The 20,322-nt window shown below is 41.4% G+C and overlaps 1 protein-coding gene across 1 annotated transcript in view; it reads right to left on the bottom strand.

Annotated features, from left to right (window-relative positions):
* Nucleotides 1–20,007, bottom strand: part of KYNU (kynureninase) — a 181,539-nt gene extending 161,532 nt beyond the window's left edge. The window contains exons 1-2 of the mRNA XM_075117814.1: nt 19,885–20,007; nt 18,256–18,498 (exon numbers count right to left, since the gene is read on the bottom strand). The gene's annotated coding sequence lies outside the window, so the exon portion shown is untranslated. The remainder of the gene's footprint in view (nt 1–18,255; nt 18,499–19,884) is intronic.
* Nucleotides 20,008–20,322: the final 315 nt, after the last annotated feature.

The following is a 20,322-nucleotide window of genomic DNA, read 5'->3' as shown; positions in this document are numbered from 1 at the left end:
TTTTAAAATCAAGATTGGATATTTTTCTAAGAGATACGCTTTAGTTCAAGCAGGAATTAATTCAGGAATCCTTTGGCCTGTGTTATACAGAAGGTCAAACTAGACCACAATGAAGAAGAAAAATATCATGCAACTCAGGCTGGATAAGCAGGTTTCTGTTGTCATGCTTCAAAAGAATTTCTGCTTGTGTGTGTTAATCCTTGAGCAGAAGGCTGTATCCATGTCCTTTCAGGGGTTAGCAAGATTAGCTTGCTCTGGAGAGCCCTCTGTGGGTTGGAGACAAGTACCCTGGTAACACTCTGGCAATTCCTTTAGGGCGGGCCACAACCTTGTTACCCTCTTGTTAAATTAGAAGCGCTATCGTAGGCTAATTTAATTGGGTATCTAAAATTTAGGGTAACAAATTAACTAAAGAGATGGGAGAACTTCTCCCACCACTGTAGTGAGTGTCTAAACTGAAGTGCTGCAGCTGTCGTGCTGTAACATTTTAAGTGTAGACATACAATGGAAGCCTATTTGCATACTGAGGGTAAGACACATAATACACAGTGGTCAGTCAGGAAGACAAGTGAATCCCTCATACCACCTGATGTAACCTGTCTTAACGCTATGCTATCTGCCTCTAACTTGAAGGCTTTACAACATAATTTCTAATATATATACACATACACATACACAAATTGTGCAAAGGTTTTGATGAACATAGTGACACAGGCTTTCAGCAAAACCTTACATGACACTATTTGTGAACTAGAATGTATACACCAGACCCAGGGGATCCCTGTAATCTTTCTACACCCCCTGTGCCCTCTGCCAGGTGGTATCAAGAGATCCTTGGGTCACACCTAGAGCTTTGATCAAATGAGGCCACTGGACATCGTCCCGAGCGGGTATTCTAGGGGGCTCTGGAAGAATTCCAGGAACAACTTTGTCCCATTTCCAGTCTCAGCAACCCATGGAAAAGCCACAACGTGAATTAAATCCTCCATCATCTGCTCCAGAGCTGACCATTACAAACAAGCTAGCCATCCTGTGATGCTGACAGATCAACTCAAATCAAAGCTACAGGCCAGTTCACTTGTGTATGAATATCAAAGAAATGTTAAGTAGCCTAGGACAGTGGCTCTCAAAGCCGGGCCACCGCTGGTTCAGGGAAAGCCCCTGGCGAGCTGGGCTGGTTTGTTTACCTGCCATGTCCGCAGGTTCGGCCGATCGTGGCTCCCACTGGCTGTGGTTTGCGGCTCCAGGCCAATGGGGGCTGCAGGAAGCGGTGTGGGCCAAGGGATGTGCTGACCGCCCTTCCCACAGCCCCCATTGGCCTGGAGTGGTGAACCGCGGCCAGTGGGAGCCGCGATCGGCCAAACCTGTGGACATGCCAGATAAACAAACTGGTCCAGCATGCCAGGGGCTTTCCCTGAACAAGCGGCAGGCCTAGGAGACATAGGACAATTAACTTGTGTGTGGATATAAAAGAAATGTTAAATGTTATTGTCTTCTCTTACCTATAACCGATTGTTTACGATCACATTACATTTTATATATATATATATATATATATATATATACATATATCTCCTGTAATTAGATAACCCTGGATTTAAGTGTGGTCGTGTTAAAATGTGAATGTACTTGAGGTGTAATCTTCATGAAAACTAATAAAAGATTGCTTGGATTGCTGTAACTAAATGATTGGTGTATATCTCTGTAATTGGATTGACCATCTAATGGGATTGGAGCCTTGTAACTGTGAATGAAGAAGCATGCTAACTTCAAAGCATGGGTCATTGTGTTTGACAATGGGAAATCCACAGACCCAAACTGTGTTTAGAAACACTTTCCAGACTGCTTTCTGGGGAAAACAGTGATAAAAATAGATCCAGGGAACTATCCTATAGCTCTGAGCTGTTTGGACACTTTCAGAGAGTGTTCCAGATACAAGACAGATCCCTAAAGTTACTTTGGGTAACCCTGAGAGATTTATGGAAAACTAGCAGATTACTACATCTCTGCTATGACTTTGGACATACAAACTTGGACTCACCTGTTAATATATTTTACCTGCATTAAATTCTCAATAACTCTAATTTCTTTTTCTTAGCTAATAAAACTTTAGGTTGTTTTCCAGAGAAATTTTTGGTGTAAGATTGAGAGTATCCATTGACCTGGGGTAAGTGACTGACCCTTTGTGATTGGGAGTAACCTAATGTGAAGTGATTTTTGGATTTAATAACCTTTCATCAAAAGTTTAGTTTATCCGGAGAGCCCAAGGGGACTGTTTCTGACTCCATGGTAAAACTAATATAGTAATCCAGGAATACACATTTGTTACTGGCTCGGTGAAATCTAATTATAGAATATACCACCAGGTTGGGGTGTCTGCCATGTTTTCTGTCACTCTCAGTTGTGAGCTACAGTGTGACACACCCTATTTCTAGTCTCAGAGAAGCAGGGACAAGCAGGATCCTGTTTGAAACTTTTGTAATTCCTGGAGGAGCCTCGTCTTCAAAGCAATCCCATTTTACCATCCCAGACAATTCTTATGTTTTGCAGATGGATGGAAGTCTCTCTTTTCCCAACTTTGATAATCACCACTAAATCTTGCATGTGCTCCCAGGGACTCTCTCCAGGATCTTGATAGTAATAAGAGTGGCTTTAGAGAAGAAGGAAAAACACTTCTCTTCCCAGACATTTTTTTTTAAAAATCAGGGTTCTATACACAGGGAAAGCTGAAGAAAACACAGAGTGATACATTTCCTGTAATATCTTGGATTCAAGAAAAACAGTCACATGGTACCAGGGAAGTCAGTCATAGGCTTGAGACAAAGATGAATATTATCAGGTACAAGGTGCAACTCATGGATGTTTAAAAAGGGGAGTAGTAAATATAGATAGAGAGCTGATTTGCACTTCTGTATATGGCATTGATGAGACGGACACTGAAGTATTGTGTAAAGTTTGTTGTTCACATTTTAAAATGGATGTTGGAAAAATTGGATAGAATGCAGAAAAGAGCCATAACAGGGATCAAAGATTTGGAGAAATGCCTTACAGTGAGAGACTTATAGAGATCAATCTATGTAGCTTATCAAAAAGAAGATTTAGAGGTGACTTGATTACAGCGTATAAGTAGCTACATGGGGAGAAAATACCAGGTACTACACGGTTGTTTAATCTAGCAGAGAAAGCTATAACAAGAACAAGTAGCTGGAAACAGAAGCCAGACAAATTAAAATGGGAAATTATGCTCAAATTTTTAACCGCAAAGGTTTAAATACCATTAAACCATTACCTAGAGAATTGGTGGATTCTCCATCTTTTGGATTCTTCAAATTAAGACTACAAGATGTGTTCTGGCTAAAACATAAGTTATACTTTAGTCAAATGCAAATTATTGGGCTCAATACAGGGCTAATCAAGTGACATAGTGGCTGGTGAGATAAACGTGGTCAGATTAGATGATCTCATGCCCCTTTCTGGCCTTCAACTTTATGAATTTGTTAAATATTCCTGCTTTGTAGCTGGTCAGTTAATAGCGGAAAGATACTTCATAAAAACTCAAGTCTGAAAATTATCCATCCAAACTATTTGATGAATAGTTATAAATATTTACACCCTTGAATTTGCTAGCTACAAAAAGGGGGATAAATTCAGAATTAAATTTTATTCATGACTGATTTCACTTACTCTAGTGCTACCACACTTTAAAATACTGCAGCTGCATCAGCCTCTTAACTTTGTTCATTTGCATGAAGACCTAATGTAATTGTACTAAATCAAATTTCAAAAGTAAAATGATTTTCTGCTGAATAGGTCTGAGTTATGGAAACATGTTCCACACAACCTTGTAGGTGTGCAGGACAGAGGTAACATAGGAGTTTAATGTTCTCAGTTTGTGAAGGCAATCCATGATAAACATGTAGTGCAGAATAGTTATAGAAGTAAAGGATATATACACTTCCATAAACCATTAATAATATATGGAACTATTATGATATGCTTTTGGCACAAGTATGTATAACGTGTATACAGAGGAAAGCATGGAACATACTACAATACTGTAGTAGTTTGCAAAGAATTTACCATGGGCTAGGCCTTCCCCACCTAGCACAACTCTTGCAAGGGCATTTCACATGAAGTGCAGTGTTGTAGTAAACACTGATATGCTAGTGGGGGCTCTTGAGAACTCTTCTGAAAATGAGGGAAGGTCGGGGTGATTTCTATGCTTTGAATAACATTGCTAAATTTTCCTGTCAGACAGGATTTATCCCTGGGAGTCAAAAAAATACTTCAGTAAAGTTTTTGCCTGTGGAATGTACTAGGTAGGCTCTATTGAACAGCAGGAGTTTTCAAAAAAATTCCTGGGGACCCACTTAGACGGTCTCCCCTTCCTCCCCTATTTCAAGTTATACAACTTGAGTCCCGTGCTCTGCATAGATATGCAGAATACACTTTTTTCAGGAGTAAAGTAAAGTATGAATATGCCAATAGTAAATGTAGTTAAGTTTGCTTGCCAGGTTTAATTTCCTCCTTCCCTGATTACAAGAAAGTGTCTTTATTAGCAGGGGAAACAAATGAATAGATTCCCTAGCGCTCCCCACCCCCTCCTCACACACACACACCCTTATTTTCTGGAAGGTTACACACATCCCAGGAACATTAGCGTTGTCATTTCTGTGTGGTTTCTCTTACTAAGGTATTGACAGCACATCACCCGCTTTATGGCAGGATACTTGATGTCAGTGTATTAGTTTTATACAGTCACAGCTTGGGCCCAAAGATCCTTTTCCATGAGCTCATGAAAGATATGTCAGACTTGTCAGTTTATTATAAAACAATTATGTGTACTTACAAATGGTGACAACACGTAGGTATACACATCCAGCTCTCTGATCAGTTGTCAGAATTTTCAGGGATATGGAGAGGATAATATTCCTTCAAAATCTAACTCTGTCCCTTTGCTAATCTCCTGTCAACCCAATTCTCCTTGCTGTTATCTGGCCCATGGTGTATTTTATTTTAGAACTCTTTAATTAAACCCTTAAGCAAGTTACAGAAGCATGACATCACTCATGAGTCAGCACTTTGAGTAACAATGGCTGTAGGTTTTTGGCTTTTTTTTTTAGGTCAAACACTTGAAATGTCTGGAGCTAAAGTACAGTGTGTTCACTCAAGTTCTTTGAAATGTAAATCAGCAAGTCCAGCAGACTGAAAGTCATTCTGACTTAGAAATGTCAGAACAAGAGAGGCTTTACAAGTGTAATTCCCTATTTAACAAACCTTTTTAAAAGACCATGGTTGAACATGTGAAGTTTGTGGCTTTAAAATCTGTTAAAGAGTCATCTCTCTGACCACAGCTAACCAACCTTTCTCAACAAGACTTTGAGAATACTTTGTACCAGAATGTCCAAAGTACACAGTTTGCAGCCAGTGTACTAAAGACACTATTAGTTTTATATGTAGCACAGTACAGTTTTGTGAAAATTACTAGGCTCAGGGAACAATCCTGGGGTTCTTACTCAGGCAGAGCTCCCGTTGACTTAAGTAGGCGTTTTGCCTGAATAAGGATTTGAAATCAAGCTCTGGGAAGGAATTTCAATCAACCCTGATTCTCTGCAATTCAAATTATACTTCTGTACACTGCATGCAAAAGAGCCATTAGTTTCTGCTGAATCTAGTTTCTCCACAGAGAGGAAAATGAATACATCAGAATCTCCTTAACAGGGATGCCCCCCCTCAGTTCTGGACAGCCTGTTATCCCCATTAACACTATGAACAGAGACCCCAGTTTAACAGTAGTGCTTGCCTCTAGCCGATGCTGCTCTCACCGTATTCTTTGAACATGCAGCCCCTTCAAGGTTCATGTCAACCTCAGTCCTGGGCTTGCAGAGAGTAAGATGTGTCCATTCACACTGTCTTCCTCTCAGCTCCTAGAGCCCTGGTGCATGATCTGTAACTGGAGGTGGATGACTTGAGGCTTGTGCTCACATACAAAATTAAACCAAATAACTAAGGGGTTGGCTGCCTACACACAAAAGTTGTACTGCTGTGACTATAATGATCTAGTTAAGGGTACAAGCCTTGTAGTTTGAATGCAGTCATATTTCCTATCTGTGTGATTATATGGGTATAGCTGATTTCCATACAGGAATAAGCTGTATTGTCAGAAGGCAACTTTATACCAGTAGAACTGTGCCCATCTATATCAATAAAATGATACACTCCTAAGTGAAATAGTTATACCAGTACAAAATCGGTGTGTAGACCAAGCCTAAACCAGTTTTCATTAATGCCTTCTGTAATTTTACTGCAAGACTGTGTAGACACTTGTTTTGGGCTAAGAATATCCTATTTCTATTTAATTTAAAGGGGGGGGGGAGGCGGGAACACCACCAAAAGCTGAGGGTAGTAGCTTTATAGATTAGATTTCAGGTGGAGCTATGAATGCTCAGCACTTCTGAAAAACAGGCCCCTTATTGCTCAAACTCGGCAACTCAAAACCCTGGCACTTAGACTGTCTGCACCACAAAGCCTATGCTGGCATAGCGATGGCATTGCCCTGATGCAGCATACAGTAACAGAAGGCGTTTTTCTGCAAGTGTAGGGACACCACCTCCCTGAAGGACATTAGCTATACCAACAGCAGCACTCTTCCATCAGCATAGCTGCATCTACACTGAGAGTTTTTTTCGCATATCTGTATCTCTAGGAGGTGTTCCCTCCTTCCCCCCAAACCCTAAGCAACATAGCTATGTATAAGTTTTAAGTGTAGATCAAGCCTTAGTGAGCACTTGTCCTCACTCAGCAGGAAGCAGCTTGCAATCCACACTAATTAGTGAATTTCATACTAGTATTTCTATCTGCCCAATGCGTGTATAAATCCTGATGCCATAGATTTGACAACCTTGTGAAAACTGATTTCTTTTGTTACTATTTGTAATCACTAGGAAAGTGCCCGGGGCAAAAGATTGTTGCTTGTTACAATCAATATATAAATGACATTCAAACTAGGGCTGATGACGAATTGCATTTAACTCACACGATTAACTCCAAAAAGTTAATCGCAATTAATCTCGGTTTTAATCACACTATTAAACAAGAGAATACCAATTGAAACTTACTAAATATTTTTGGATTTTTTCTCCATTTTCAATTACATTGATTTCAATTACAACACAGAATACAAAGTGTACAGTGCTTACTTTATATTATTTTTTTATTACAAATATTTGCACTGTAAAAATGATAAACAAAACAAATAGTATTTCTTCTTTGAGTGCTTGTTCATGTCAATTCCAATCAGGTGTGCGTGCACCGTGTGCACGAGAGCTGGAAGATTTTTCCTCTAGCAGTATCCGTAGAGTCGGTCTGGGCACCCCCTGGAATTGAGCCTTCATGGCATCCAATATGGTGCCCTGCCAACCCAACTGCCCCCCCCCCCCCAGTTCTTTCTTACCACCTGTTATGGCTAGCTGGAAAGCCTCATTGCTCTTGCCTTGGCAAGCTTGTGCTTCGCGGTATCACTCTTTGTGTATATAGCTAGATTTAGTAGTAGTGTAGTATACTTAGTGTAAAAGTGGCAAAGAGTCCTGTGGCACCTTATAGATTAACTGACGTATTGGAGCATAAGCTTTTGTGGGTGAATACCCACTTCGTCGGATGACTACATGCATCCAACGAAGTGGGTATTCACCCACGAAAGCTTATGCTCCAATTCGTCTGTTAGTCTATAAGATGCCACAGGACTCTTTGCTGCTTTTACAGATTCCGACTAACACAGCTACCCCTCTGATACCATATTTAGTGTAGATTTTCTTAAGTTTCCTTTGGGGGGGTTCCCCCCACCCCATCATGTTTCCCCGACACTGGGGTACACTTCAGTCCCCAGGCTTTAAGCCATGTTCAGACTGTGGCAGGTTTATGCCAACAAGGGACCCGCATACTTCCTCTCCAAGACACTTCAAGCATGGTCACCTTAGAGACCGTTAAAAGATCTGTAGAGGGTTTTGCCCCAGGACCTTTAGAGACAGAAAACAGCACCTCCAAGTTTTGCTTATGGAGGCAGCACTTCGGCCTCATTCAGAGCCCGGCATGGCGGACCCAACTCCAAGTGTCATTTTCTCAGTGTGCCGCGCTCCGTTGACACATGAGCCATTGCTGAGGAAGGACTCGTTCTTGTCAACTGTTGGGAATGGGCCACATCCACCATGATTGAATTGGCCTCATTAGCCCTGACCCCCAACTTGGTAAGGCAACTCCCATTTGTTCATGTGCTGCGTATTTATACCCGCTTACTGTATTTTTCACTCCATGCATCTGATGAAGTGGGTTACAGCCCACAAAAGTGTTTGCCCAAATAAATTTGTTAGTGTTTAAGGTGCCACAAGGACTCGTTTTTTAAAAAATAATGCATTAAATTTGTGACTGAACTCTTTGGGGAGAATTGTAGGTTTTCTGCTCTGTTTTACATGCATTCTGTCATATTTCATGTTATAGCAGTCTCAGATGATGAGCCAGCACATGCTGTTTGTTTTAAGACCACTTTCACTGCAGATTTGACAAACCACAAAGAAGGTACCAATATGAGATTTCTAAAGATAGCTACAGCATTCAACCCAAGGTTTAAGAATTTGACATGCCTTCCAAAATCTGAGAGGGACAAGGTGTAGAGCAGGCTTTCAGAAGTCTTAAAAGAGCTACACTGATGCAGAAACTACAGAACCCAAACCACCAAAAAAGAAAATCAGCTTTCTGTTGGTGGCATCTGACTCAGATGATGAAAATGAACATCTATTGGTCCACACTGCTTTGGATTGTTATTGAGCGGATCCGGCATGGTTGCATGTCCTCTGGAATGGTGGTTGAAGCATGAAGGGACATATAAATATTTAGCACATCTGGCACATAAATATCTTGTGTTGCTGGCTACAACAGCTCCATGAAAATGCCTGTTCTCATTTTCAGGTGACATTCTAAACAAGAACTGGGCAGCTTTATCTTCTGCAAATGTAAACAAACTTCTTTGTCAGAGCCTTTGATTGAACAAGAATTAGGACTGAGTGGACTTGTAAGCGCTAAAGTTTTACATTGTTTTATTTTTGAATGCAGGTTATTTTGTACATAATTCTACATTTGTAAGTTCAACTTTCATGATAAAGAGATTGCACTACAGTACTCATATTAGGTAAGTTGAAAAATACTATTTCTTTTGTTTTTTACAGTGCAAATATTTGTAATAAAAATAAATATAAAATGAACACTGTACACTTTATATTCTGTGATGTAATTGAAATCAATATATTTGAAAATGTAGAAACCATCCAAAATATTTAAATAAATGTTATTCTACTATTGTTTAACAGCACAATTAATCACAATTCATTTTTAATCGCTTGACAGCCCTAATTCAAACACAATGCTATGCACAATGACAACAGACAGTATCTTTTATTTGCTGCAACATAAATGAGGCACAGAATGAGTAGAGAACAGGTAGTACAGAGACTACTGTCAGTGTTGGATGCAAAAGAAATAACCCATCAAATTTGCCAGAAATAAAGGCAAAAACAATACATGGAAAAATTATGCGCAAAATAAAATAAAAGTTAAAAAAATGATGTAGTAATTAACAAATGAAGCAAACCTTTAAATACAAGGACAGTAACTGTCAGATTTCTGGATTTCAGATATGTCATCACCATTTTCATATCTCATTCCCCCCCTCCACACACACCTCCTGAAGTATAGTGTCTGTTACAAAATAGATACATCGAGACACAAGGTATTTATGCTTCAGTTATTCCTCTATCCTAGATCTGTCAAGATGAATTTTGAAAGACTATTTTTCTTTTGAATATTTGGAGGAAAAAAAGTGATGTGCCATCTGTAAGGAACTGCTACACAGTCACTGAATCTAAGTTTTCTGTAACACACTTTTAACAATATTAAAATAGCTAAAATATTTCCCACTTCTTAATTATGGGGTGGAGAATAAGGCAGTTACTTGGCCACATGGCAGGTCTGCTGGTAAGACAAGAAGAGGAAAAAATAATTGCTGAGCCCCTTCTGTGGTGGGAACAGTCAGGTTTGTTTCATACTTAACAGATTTTCTTTACCTAGAGGGCAGGCTTTGAAGTCTAAACATCAAGCTTGAACCAATTAGGCTCCCTAGAACTAAAGGTTCAAATCATGGCAGGGTCAACTCAGCTCTTCATCCTTCTGCGGTAGATGTGATCAAATGAGTTTCATGTAGTTTTTTGTATGTGGGTATCTTTTGGATGAGACATTAAAAACTGGAGTCCTGCCTGTTCTGTTTGGACATTAAAGATCCCATGGAATTTCTGACAGAGTAGTTGCCTACAGTACTTTTGGGTAAAACTTCCCCTTTCAGTGATATTACCTCAAGTTCTAACAATATTATATTGGAGGAACCATTGACGTGCAAATTTTGTGCAGTTTTATAAGATGTTATAAGCACATATGCACAGTGGTAAAAATAAGAAACTTCTAACTTTACTGAAATAACTATCAGAGATGAGAATGTACATAAGAGTGGTTCAAATACCAAGATAATAGATAATCTGATTGCAGCCTAGATAGACATAACTAGTCAGTATCAAGATGAGTTAATAGAGTACTAGGGAGCATAATCTGTATTTTCAGACTAGATGGGCCATTAACAGCAGATGTGTCTCTTCTTGTATTTAAGTAGTTTCACTGAATTCAAATAGCAGCTATACATTTATCTGAGGATAACATTTAGAGATGGACATCAAGAGTAGGCAATTTTGAATGACAGTCAAAGCACCCATGTCATGGGGTTACCTCTCGAACATCCCCTTTCTATCTGCCAGCCTGTTCCAGTCCAGCCCCTTTCTTCCCAACTTTACCTTTCTATTTTCTCTATCAGCATGTGAAGGATTGGGCCTACCATATCACATTCTCTTCCAGATGGATCCAGGCCAATGCTTGCAGAGCCAGCTCCCAGCATACAGAAATCCTACCTGGGGTCTTCTCACAGAATCCAGGCAAGGTAGTCTCCAGTCTAATTAACTGCTGGTGGTTTATTTCAACCCTTCTTAATGAAGACGGGATCAAAGCTTCACAGCTTTTCTCCACAAAGTCTGTACAGCTTAAGTCCTTTCCTCCCCCTCTCTCTCCCCCTGCCCCCCAGCCTGTTCCTCACCCAATGAGTTCATCAACTAATCATTCCTGGCTCTTAGCTCAGAGCCCTTTGTGCTCATAGGGCTTCCCCCAGTATTCCTTTGGTCCCTCTATCTCTTGGAGCTGCGTCTCCCAGCAGTTGCTCTGGCCACCCCCTCTCCCATTTCCTGCTCTTCCTTTTAGGAGGATCAGCCATTGATTAAGTTGCCAGTCTGGGGCTAATTAGCCAGCCAGCTGGTGACAGGCCTCTGACCCCTAGAGGAAAAGATATCCCTCACACCTTCACACAGCATTATTAGGTACAGAATGTTTTCCACCCCACTTGGCCATCGTAAAGCTTTATACCATTTTCTGAAAGCAAACAGACTTTATACCATTTCTCAAAACAGTCTTTTGCCCTACCAGGGCTTTAGACAGCATTATCTAGGACTCCCAATCAGTCTTTTACCCTGTTCTCACCCCTCCTGGGGAAGGCTTATAAGAGCCTTCACTATTCCTGCAATTCTTTCTCCACAGCCAACCTCAGACTCCTGCACATCCTTTTTAGCCTCTATCACCTTTCTCTAACTTTCTCTCCACTGAACTTCCCCACTGACATATATAGACCAACTATCCTTCATTAGGGCCTACAGGATGGCAGTTAATTAGTTGCAGGTGGAGTGGACCAGACACCATCCCCTTAAAGGAGCCAAGCCTGCCTATGACAACCTGCTCCCAATAAGACTTAAGGCTAGATTCACAAAGGTTCTTAGGCACTTAACCCTCAAACGTAGGTCCCTATGACCTATTTTTAGGCACCACTGTGATTCACAAAACTCCATCTCAGCAGCTGCCTGAACCTGTAGGCGTGTAAGATTTTACAGTCAAAATTCCCTAGGTGCCTACTTTTCTTGTTCTGGGCATGCTGCTGCCTCACTCTAACTCTTACGTCCCTGCCTACGCCCCAGAGTGATTCATGAACTGGGGGAAGACAAGCACTTCTCTGCGTAACTCGCACATGACACCAGAGCCAGTAGGTGTGCTCAGGGGCCACCTAACCCCACACCAACCAGCCAGGGGATACTCCCTTATAACCACTAGCCCATCAGTTAGAACATTCAGCTGGGATGTGGGAGACCCTTCTCCCTCCACATCAAGTTCTCCTTCTGCCTGATGAGAAGGAATTTACATAAGGATCTGCTATTGCTATGAAATACTCTGGTGGGAGGGGGTCTCCCACAATCTCTCCTACTGAAGCTGCTCCACTTCAATTCAATAATTGAATATTAATTAGCCAAGGAAGAGGGAGAATGACTGGATAGCCTAGTGGCTAGGGCACTCAGATGAGAGCTGACAGATCCCTTTTTAAATTCCTTTGTGTCATAAAGTGAAGGGGGAACATGAACTAGGGGTCTCCCTGCAATACCACTATGTGCTTTAGCCACCAGGCTAAAGGAAGCACCTCCTCTCCCTCACTGGTTTTAAGTGGAGTTAGGCAGCCCCTGAGCATGCCTCCCAGATCAGGCTCCACATGCCAGTTAGGCAGAGGAGCACCTATCTTCCCCTGTTCATGCATTCCAAGCAGAGATGGAGATTGATTTTTACGGCCAGGCTGCAGGAAGGCACCTATCTCAAAGCGAGTGGTGGAGCTTAGCATACATCCACTTGTCAGCATCTTCCATTGGCTAGTTTAGGGATCTTCCTGCCTAGCATGCTGGCTTTGTGGATCACATTCTAAGGCACCTATCTCTCCCCATTTGTTCTATGGAGAGTCTAGGCTTTGTGAATCACAGCAATGTTCCTGTGATTTTCTAGGTACCTAAAAGTTAGGTGTTGTGATGTTGAGCATTGCTACACCAAACTCCCGTTGTGAGTCTATTCCTTAGTGTTTAAAGGGGGACTGAAAGACGCTGATCCATAGGACTTGTCTACACACAAACTTGCACTAAAATAACTAAACTGGTTTTAATCCATGCATTTTGTTATTTCAGCACAAGTCTATGTTGTGACCCAACAACTTCTTAATACGAACTAGCAAGGGGGTACAGAGGAATTACAGGACTCTCCTGATTCTGGTATGTACATTCTGGTTCACCAAAGAATAATATGTGAAGTCTCAAATGAAGGCTGGTGTCACACTGGTCATCAATGTCATTGTGAAATGAAGATACAGACAGTATATAAGGCATTATGTATATATACTTAATATATGTTCTTAAAGTCTGTACCAAGTTTAGTCACCAGCAAAGGTGAAAATCAGATTCTGTCCAACAGGAGATGTCTATCTGTCTATGTGTTAACATGCACATTGGGTATTGTCTCTTTCACAATGGGTGCCCTATCACCAATCTGAACTGAATGCAAATGAAAGATTGTAAGAAATAACTTCAGAAAGAAACTAACAGGAAAAGAAACACAGAGGGGGGAAAGAACCTTATCTTGAAGTGCATATCAACAGTATGCTTGAATATATTTGGGAAGACAAAGCAAATGCCTACGCTCCCTTTGCTGAGGGAATAAAAGGACAGCACTTTTACTTCATGAAAAAGGGGTGTCAACCAGGCTTGGTTGAAAATGTTGGAGCGAACTTTGGGTGAGTTAAGCTTCCTTACGCAAATGAGTTTAGCAGTAATTTAGTTAGCTGTTTAGTCTCTAGAAAGCAAGTTATGATTTTGTTTTACGTGTAAACGTTTGTTTCCAATATACTTCCTCACTATTACTTCCATCTACATTCTTTGATAATAGATATATTTATAGTGAAAACAATAAGTTTAATTGCTGTAATGTTAAGCAAATTGATGATCCTGTTGAATCTTACAAGCTGGTGTGTACTGTTCCTTTGGGAATAGCAGACCTGGTAAGAGTGGCTAGTGGATAGGGGCTTGTCACTGCAGGGAACGCTCCAAGTATTTGGCGGTTGGTGTGGGCCTGTTGCTACCTGTATAGAGAGAAAGAAAAGGAGGACTTGTGGCACCTTAGAGACTAACTAATTTATTTGAGCATGAGCTTTCGTGAGCTACAGCTCAGTTCATCGGATGCGTACTTTCCACAGAACTATACAGTCCAGTACTTGTCTGTTTTTCTCTTGTTCTGAGAGTGGGGTGCTACATCTGTAAGGCATAAGGTGCACTTTGCTTTTGCCATCTATTAATCCTATTCAAGACTATACATACTCATAAATATATATATAACTTTGCATCAGTTAATGCATCACCCATTAAGGGATCAAGCAACCTGACATCAAGGCTTTCCTAATTGCTCCGCAACCTTGATACCATGCATACCAAAGTATAGCATTTATTTAGAGTATGTAATAATCTCCCCAGGGAAATGTTGGGATTCTCGGCCATGTCTACACTACCACTTATGTCAGCAAACCTTATGTCACTTAGGGGTGTGAAAAAACACATCCCTAAATGACATCCGTTTCACTGGCATAAGTGGTAGTGTGCATAGCGCTATGTTGGCTGGAGAGCTTCTCTCGCTGATATGGCTGTGTTGGGGTGGTTCAGCTAAGTCAAATGGCGAGCTCTCTCCCATCGGCATAGAGTGGCTACACAAGAGATCTTACATCAGCGCAGCTGCATTGGTACAGCTGTGCCACTCTGAGGTCTAGTGTAGACATAGCCCTAAGTCATTTAAAATGTGACTAGACCAGTTACTGTCAAATGTGTGATAGGACACCTTCCTCAACTCGCAGGGGAGGGGAAAACATTACCTAAGAAATGTATTCCACCAAAGTGTATTCTAACCCAGTGAGAATTCATAGGCCCAATCAGGGTCATAGGCTATACCATGCTGTTCATAAGAAGCCCCCACTGAAGTCAGTGGTTCATGTGTAATAAGTTGCTGGATTGGGACCATATTTGTAGACATTTAGTCCTAATAAACCACTAAAGCGACATATCAGGAACAGCATAGAGATCAAAGGTCTGCAGCATATCTGCCATGTTGCAAGCCTTTATTTTCAGAGGTGGATCTCCTCAGTACTCCCTCTTCTCCTACGACCTTAGTCACTCCATCTCCTTCTTCAGATGGCTCACAGCTACAGTTTCTCCCCCTGTGCTGGCCATTGAAATTGCGAACATGTGCCCTAGTTTTTATCTCCAATTTCTACTATGATTCTAGATATACAATCATCAATTGCTAGGAATGGGCACAATACATATTGGCAATGACAGTCCTCAAAACATCCCTAGTTAAGATGTTCATTTGTCCAGAAAAACATTGCAATCTGGAAGAGAATCATAGAATCATAGAATATCAGGGTTGCAAGGGACCTCAGGAGGCATCTAGTCCACCCCCCTGCTCAAAGCAGGAGAGCTGTACAGAATTTAAAGGGGTTGCTCCTAATTACAATTTAGTTATTTGTGACAAAAATTTGAAATAAGAGGTTAATTTGTCCAGCCCTGGAATCCTCTTTTCCTGTAGCTTTAGACAAGACTCAAAGCCATCTCTTTGTTCATCTATTTTTTTTATATATATTTCTATAGGGCTGTGTTGATTACAGCTTTAAAATACAAATTGGCACACAGTCCCCTTGAAGCTTTTGTGAAGATTAAATCTATAATACCCTTCCTGATACTTTTGATAAAGTCTTAAGTGAAGATTCCAGAAACATACTGCATACAAATTGCTGTGCTGGTATTTTTCACAAGCCTACAAATGACTGATTTTTACTCAAGCATTGGATTTTGATTTTTAACCACTGCAGGCTAGATCCTCAGCTGGTGAAAATCAGCATAGTTCCACTGACTTTGATATTGCTTTCCTGATTTACATCCAATAAGTCTCATGTCTTACAACACTAGAGCCAATGAAAAAGTAAAAGGCTTACTGATATATTAAGACTCTGAACTTTGGCTGCACTGCAGCCACTTGACATTGAATCGCCAGCTCAAAGCATTGGATGATCACTCTAATGGCACAGAGCTGGCGGTGACCCAAGAACCTCTTACTACAAGCTGACCAGGGGGTAGAGAGGGGTTAGAGGAATCTGCTGATTCTTGCATGTACATTCTGGTTCATCAAATCATGTTATGTGAGGTTTCAAATGAAAGCTGGTGTAACACTGGTCATCCATATTATTGTGGAATGGACGTACTGTGCAAGGAGTTACATGCCTGTACCAGAAAATTATGTTCTTAAGCATGTAATGTAAAAGCAGATCACCAAAATATGACATGCCTTAGACCAATCCAGATAGGAGATAAAAAACTTGCCTCTCTCTGTTGGGAGTGTAAATTAAGCATTGTAAACTAATACAATGGATTCCCATTTACATACAAAGTCAAAAGTTAACAAAGAGATATGAAGTCAACAGGAAAGGATCACAAAGGGGAAAAAACAAAACCAACCACCATGAACGATGAAAGACAATGACCTTTGGGGGTATTTCTGGAAAGTAAAGAAGACAACCTGACATCCTGCACCTAGAAAGGAAATGGACAGTGTGTTTGCATTTATTAAGCCAGAATCTCAGCCAGCCTTGGTTGAAAATGTTGGAGAAGACCTTGGGTGTGATAAGCTTCTTTAGACAGGAGATTAACTCATTAGTTAAGTTTAGTCTCTATAGAGCATGTTATGATTGTTTTACATGTAACCATTTGTTTCCAATATCCTTCCTTGCTATTACTTCCATCTACATTCTTTGATGATAACCGTATTCTTGTTTTCACAATAAATATATCTAAATGCTGTGATGTTAAGCAAAGTGCTGGTCCCAAATTTCTCACAAGCTGGTATGTACTGTTCCCTTAGGGATGGCAGACCTGGTAATTCTCTGAGTGTCCAGTAGATAAGGGGCTGGACACTGCAGGGAAAGCTCTGAGGACTCCGGGTTTGGTATGTGTGAATTGCTACCTACACAGAGACATCAAGGCCTGCAGAGGCTTACAAGGCAGTGCCTGTGCTGCCAGAGGCTGGTGGTTTCAGAGAGCTGATCCACAGCAGGCACAGACAAGGCTGCCTCACGCTAAGGGTGAGGTGCCTCAGAATGGAAGCTATCCCTGTTGTTACCCACACAATCTAGAGCACCCCACCTTTATCCTACTTTGGGCTCAAAGTATAGCCCAGTTAATTTAGGCTTGGGCTCGGGGCATAAGGCACCCCATCCTTTCCCATCCTGGGCTCAGGGTGAAACCTGGTGAATTTAAGTACCCAGCCTTACCCTGGTCTCACGGCATAACCTTCTGCAGGTTTGTGGGACCTTTTACCAGTGAAAGAGCCTTACAGAGTAGTATCCTTAACCTCTGTTTATTAACAGTTATCAAAACAGAATACACATGCTAAGCATACAATGCTCACCACTCCCAATGAGGCAGACAAACTTTTCTTGATGGCCAGTCAAGGTTAGATTGTCTCAGGCTCCAGCTTCTGCACAGTGGGGTTGGCAGGGTGTTCAGGTCTGGCAACTCTGACCTTGAGCTCTGTCCTAGAGTTAGGTTCCAAAGAACTTCCTTTTGGACCCCAGTTTATATAGTTAAACTTGAGTCCTATTAGCTATACCATAACCAAGCATTTTAAACGAAAGTACTACACAACAGTATTTTTCACCAATCCTAGCCCATTACGAAACAATTTGTTAACCAATCACACCCCACCACCTTAGCTGATTTAAATCTTGTGAAATTAGCTATGTAACTGTGACGGTGCCGACTGTGGGAGCCAACTGAGGTCACTCAATTAGGGTGAACTGCAAACAGGATGGGGCAAACAAACCCCAAATGCTGGTGGATATTCCAATACTTAGATTTACCAAGCCACCACAAAACAACTTCTATAGTACCTCACTGGTTACTCAGGAGTCCAAATAATGCAGTTCCCTTAAAGTACCCAGGTTCAGGTCTCCATCCAGACACACATGTCAAACATGTGGTGATAAATTCTGAAAATCTTATTTCATCATATGAAAGAAAAGGTTCTCCTGATCCCAAAGGACCAAGCCCCTGACCCAGGTCAAATGATAACTCAGATCTTTTACCCAAATCTTACGCAAATGATAGCTCAGATCTTACCCAGATCTTTACACGCTTAAAGTCAATTCTTATTAACTAAACTAAAATTTATTTAAAAAGAAAAGAGAGAGAGTGTTGGTAAAAAGATTGATATACATACAGACTTGCATTCAATTCTTGAGGTTCAGATACATAGCAGAGATGAGTTTGTAGTGGCCAAAAGTCCTTTTAGAAATAGTCCATAGGTTATCGTCCAATGTCCATGTTCAGGGTGACTCCAGTCAGTGATTGGGGATCTCAATCCTTATGGCTTAGGGTTTCCCCTTCTTGAAACTCAAAGCAGATCTGAGATGAAGAAGGATCATGTCCCAAGGTGTTTATACATTTCCAGCAGCCTTTTGGTCTGAGAAAACAATAGGCTTAACTTTCCTTCTTCCAAACATCATGGCAATTAGCACAGCATAATTTATCCATAAAACAGTTCAGATACAGGTTATCACAACCTTCAAAGAGATATAGACAATAATACTATTTCACTCAAGTGTCTTCCTAAATGTTAATATGCCTCGTTTGATCTCTGAATCAAAGCTATAGCAATAGACAAGACTTGTTTGCTTACATCACAAGACCTGAACAAACATCTACCCTTCTATCTCTAACAATGCAGGCTTGCATTTCAAAGCTCTATTCATTTACATATCTTCCTAACCAGTCTTTAAAGTTCCGCCATGAGTCCGGTCAGTCTGTGAGTTAATTAACTCTTTCTGGCCCCGTCACCTTTCAATGAGATATTACCTTTCAATGAGATATTATATTACACTCATAATGTCACAGTAACAGACAGAAACAATTAAAGAATCAAACAGAGACCATACAGATAAACAATAGAGAAGTAGGGACTGTAAAGGCAAAACAATAAAGAAGTATAGATTTCACAATCACAACTATTTGATAAGTGGTTTCTCGCCAGACAGAATGCTGTCAAACAAAGTCTTCTTCAAACATCTTTAGATCTGTTTCTTTATTTGGTGATGGTGGGTACTGTTAGGACAGGATTGCCTTCTTAGCAGCCCGGTATTACATTGTTTAGATTAAATGTAGATGAAACATTAGGATGTGACTCTCTGCAACTTAGCTCATGGCTGTTTCTCACTCTGGCTGAGACTTTTACAGCAGAAAAAGGCCTGAGACCTTATACCAGGCAGTGTCATACTGACATACCAACTCCTAGCCACTTCCCTCCCAGCCACCAGCATAGGAGCATGGCTGGGGGAAAGAGGGCATGTTTAGGGCTTCCTTTTGCCCTGGAATTCCCTTTGGGCCATTGGCAGATGGTATACATTATAGCTGTCCTCAGTGGTATAGCTAGGAATAGAAGTTTGGGTGGGCAACTTATGGTGGACAGCCAATGGCCCAGTCTCACTTTCCCCTCAGGGTTCTCCCCACTACCTGGCTTGAGTCCCAGTCTCCCCTTCCCGCTGTTTCCCCAGATGCTCTCACCTTGCAGTGCTCATCAGCAAAGAGCAGCGCCAGCCAGGCCATAGCCTACACAACCTCCTACACAACTTCTGCTCTGCTGGCATAAAATTAATCTCAAGCTGCTGTGCCCTGGCCCTTGTTGCTGCCTCCCCCCTGAAAAGCAGGTAAAAGGCAGCCAGACTGGTGCCAATTTGTGAGCTAGGGACAAGCAGGCTGCAGTTGAAGTAGACCCTGACCAGCAAGACGTGGGCAGCCAGCACTGCCACCCCCCACCCCCCCGCCACCCCTGTATGGGGTCACTTGCACTTACTCCAGCATGCCCAGAATCCTCCAAGCCTGTCCCAGCTGCTGGTTCCTTCCACTCTGTACTGCTCACTCAGTGGGGTGCTGCAGCCAGCACCAATTGAGCAGAGCTCACAAAATGACAAGGCAGAGCTGTCAGAGTGCAGCTTTCTGAAGTGACGGAGCATAACTCTGTTCTGGATTTCAAGTGCTGGAGTGAAGCTCCAAACCGCTCTGCCTCTGGCAGTATTAAACCTGTTTGTCCAGTTCCTGAGTTCCCACCTTCAGGATGCATAGTTAAAAAAAAAAAAGTCTGTTAATAAATTGACTTAACTATGGCATTCACACAGGCTCAGATTTGGGTGGGCATGGGTGCTAACTGGGTGGGCCATAGTCCACATGTTGCTATGTCCCTCCTCAGGCTAATGTATTTATGTCAGAGGACTGTACCGAACCGAGTATTGGG

Source organism: Caretta caretta, chromosome 11, assembly GCF_965140235.1.
Source record: "Caretta caretta isolate rCarCar2 chromosome 11, rCarCar1.hap1, whole genome shotgun sequence".
Taxonomy (NCBI): domain Eukaryota; kingdom Metazoa; phylum Chordata; order Testudines; family Cheloniidae; genus Caretta; species Caretta caretta.
Note: the sequence above shows the minus strand (reverse complement) of the source record. Positions and strands in the feature narration are given on the sequence as shown.